Genomic DNA, 3,909 nt, shown 5'->3' with positions numbered 1-3,909 from the left:
ACCAAAGACAAGAATTTATATGAAAAAGAACCATCTTTAGAAACTCTTATTAAGCATGTGCTAAATGCGCAGTCTGGCACACATGCAGACATGCTCAAGTCTGAATGTGCAACATAGCAAACAAAATTTGGGGCTTTTTTAATGTTAACAAAATCATTGTACTTGTTTCTTACATACCACAGTAATGGACATCTTATCATCATGGGAGGATGAATACTTAAACAAACAGAGTATGAGTGATCTCAGATAACACAGAATAAGAATGCATGTTTTTGTACGTTACCGTCTAATCCACATGCCTGTGGAGCAGCAACATGAAAAATCAGCAAATCAGATATTTCTGTAATTAATGCTTTTTATCATGATTAATGATCTCAATGGCCATTTTAACTAAAATGGATAGTAATTCAAGCAACCTATTTAAATATATATGCATGAGAGAACTATGAGTGTTACCAAGTACATTTTTATTTCAGAACTTTCATTTTAAAAAAAATCTTGCTGAGCCACTTTATTGGTAGTAGAAGTGAAGGGAATGGGTAAAATCAGCAAGGATATTCTGGTACTTTCAGTAGTTACTTTAGATTGTATTGCAGGTAGGTTTTTCTTTAGTACTTAACACAGTACGTGAGTTGCTTCAGTTATTGCAATGGAATCAACTACCATTTGGGCTCAAACCTTCAAACTCACTAAGGCGTGCAGGTATGTGAACCCCTAGATTACAACAAAACAGATATCTCATGAATTCAGTGATGACTTTTATTTTAAAACCCACAGAATAACATAAACAGTATATGAGAAGTCAGTAAGTTCTACTCAAGGAAGGACTGCAAAATCAAACCCATCATGTTTTCCATGTTAAGGTAATTTTAGTCATTGAATAATTAAATTCAGTTACGGTCCTGCTAAAATGGAACACAGTGTGGATAGTAATAAAGTAAAGTTAAGGAAAGTATTTTGTTTTACTTTGAGCTCTCTCTACAGTCATGTTAAAGATTACTTTTAATTTCAAATTTAATGGAGAAAGATTGTATTTTAAGCTGAAAAATGACTGATAGCTATGCCCTTGAAATAAAGTGCAGCAACTCTGTATACCATTTGTAACTAAGGCATGTATTTACTGCAACATTATATTTATATTGGTGGAATTTAAAAAAGCATATATTTTATTTCTTTCTCCCATTGCTGCCTCAGCAGTAAATGCTACAAAATTAATTTTTGAAAATCTGGACAAAATAAAGCATCATACATCTTTTCCCTTCTGCAGGAGGGCGAGTTTCTCAGTTACATTCTCACCTCTTTGTACCTCCTTACTGGGGCTGAAAAGAAGACCAGCCTATGCACCTTGTGTTGGAGAGTCTTGCTATGGAGGTAGAACGGGTTTCCTTGGCACCAAGATATGCTGGGATTCCAAACAGGGGAAGAGAAGAAGAGGCAGGGATTGTAGCTAGAGCATGCTGGCCTCTGCTAGGCTTAGCTGGCATCCAGTCCTGGTGGTGGAGGTTCTGTGCGGCACACATCAGTCCTGAAAATGAAGGAGTAGTAACCAGTATCCTGACACACCTCTTCAGTCTTGCCTACAGACCAGAACTCCAAAGCAGCAGAGCATGCAATATCAAGTATTAAACACAGTGGAGTAATATTTAACTATTTTCAATACCGCCCACTAACTTGCAGTAAGACAGTCTCCTATGCGGACTGAAGAAAAAAAGATTCCAGTAACTCATATTTGGTAACCCATTTGCTTGACCAAGAAGAGGCACCATTGCACCAATCATTTTCAAATACAACATAAAACTTGCGCTGCAATTTCTGACCCACACCTGTACTAACTGGAATAAAATTATCCTCTTTGTCATCTCCCAGAAGCAATTTTTTGGGAGCAAAATAAATGATTAGGACAGAAGACTGGGAATCAGGGTTCTTGTTTCTTTTCCATCTTGTGCCACTCACTTGCTGAAAATCTGCTGTAAACATACCAATCCTATTCATGTTAAGGATTTAATTCTCAATCTAGTGTTTCTGATTTCATATTTTGAATGGGGCCCCAAAAATGATAATAGAGCTTATTTAAGAATAAATTTGCTAATTTATAAAGCAGTTGTATTGTGAATAGTTATAAAAAGACTACCATGTAAAATTCAAACCAGAAGTTCAATATGTAGCAGATCACTCCTGAGCTAGCAACTCCTTGTTCCTTCTCAAATTAATAAAAGAGCTAGAGAAGCTGAAGGCTCAAAGGAGAATAAAAGTAGTAGTCTGACACCTTTCAGATTGTAATATTCTGTTTAATGGACAGAACTCAGTGATGTCTTGTCTCTGGAAAAAATTACGCTCCAGTGAAAACAAGAGGAGTTTTGAAAGAGGCCATGATTTTTACTGTAACTGGAGGACCTCCTCAGATAAAGTGTCATTTTAAAGGCATAATATACATATGAAAACTTATAAGGCATCAAAATATTTTGCCTATCTACAATAAACTAGAACTTCTAACATTTGTTCATAATATTCTATAAGAACATCACCTAATCAGGATTTCATCTTTGCCTGACTTACAATTTCAGTTTGTTCCTTGCATTTTGCCCAAAGAACCAGTGATGGCTCCATTGTGTTGTTTTGGTTCTTCTCCTATTTTGCATTTACATTTTCCTGATGAATGGTCAGACGATGCACAGGATCTGTACTATTTGATTCTGGTAACTGGGTGATGAGAAATTTGGCCTTTGATCTTTTCAGAAGTTCAGGTGAGCATTGTCTTTGATCCATGTACATTCACACTTTGCTTCAAATTTAGAGTTTCAAAATATGAACATGAAAATCAGGCAAAAACCATACACAGACACACACTTTTATTTACTGTTTCCAAGAGGTTGAAGAAAAAGCAATAGCCATAACCATTCTTTTCCCCAATCCAGTTCACTACTTCAAGTGAACACTTAAAATGAGAGCCCTAAATGTCAAGAGACTTGAGCTAAAACAGAACAGTGGGAGAATGCTAATTAAAGAGTTCATTGCCTTCTATTAAAAACACTCAGTCTCCAACCCCTGGACATTTAAATCTCTGGACTATTAATTTGGGCACCCCTCCTGACCTCAATTACTATGGTAGCTCTTGGAGGTGAAGTTTCTCAGGTTTCTCAGGGAGAATCTTTCTCTTTTCTTTTGCCATTGTCAGTCAAACATTTCCAAAAATCAGAAGCAATTTTCATTGATCCCAATAACAGATACAGATGGAGACAGGAGTCACACATCCTATTATTGTTGTTGTTGTTGTTTTAATTATAACAACAATAACCATGGCAACTACTACAAATGCCAATTATGGCCAGGTTTGTAGAAACACAAAATTGTGTCCTCTGACCATTAACGTACTCAGACTGCAGAAACTGACTCCTACCTACCTAGTTTTTTATACTACGTGCATCATCATAATTTGTGAGCATCAAATAGTGTGTTTAGTATTTTTTCCTACATGAACTTCTGTCTGCATTACAGTAACACCGTTATGACTGGTGGTGTTTAGCAATGACATGAGAAGCTGAACAAAGCATTGGAAGTAAGCTATGCTTTTTACCCTCATTAATGACTTTCAGTTCAGGGTTGAGGAATACCAGTAGACAAACTGTCTATGCTTTCCAAAAAAGTTACAGTAAAAGGCCATGTCCCAGAGACAGTCTTTTGATTCTGAAGACAAACCCACTCTTCTCTTTGTATACATATTCTGACATCTTAACCCTTTTATGAAGGCAAACTTTAAGAGGTTTTTTTTACTCTATACTTTATGTTATATGGAAAATCCCATAATATATCACACAACAATCAATGCCACATTAATAACAATCGTTGATAGTGATGGCTATAGTTAAAATTGCTTAACAGTTTCAGCTGTAAGTCCCTTTTCCACCTTTC

The 3,909-nt window shown here is 36.1% G+C and overlaps 1 long non-coding RNA gene across 1 annotated transcript in view; it reads right to left on the bottom strand.

The window, feature by feature from the left end:
* Positions 1-3,160: 3,160 nt before the first annotated feature.
* LOC109289368 overlaps positions 3,161-3,909 on the bottom strand; it is a 6,596-nt gene continuing 5,847 nt past the window's right edge. Inside the window, exon 2 of the long non-coding RNA XR_002095347.1 lies at positions 3,161-3,904. This is a non-coding gene — a long non-coding RNA (uncharacterized LOC109289368). The remainder of the gene's footprint in view (positions 3,905-3,909) is intronic.

The sequence above is a fragment of the Gavialis gangeticus genome, unplaced genomic scaffold, assembly GCF_001723915.1.
Source record: "Gavialis gangeticus isolate Ggan-Ray unplaced genomic scaffold, GavGan_comp1, whole genome shotgun sequence".
NCBI classification, from domain to species: Eukaryota; Metazoa; Chordata; order Crocodylia; family Gavialidae; genus Gavialis; species Gavialis gangeticus.
This window is presented reverse-complemented; position numbering and strand designations above follow the sequence as displayed.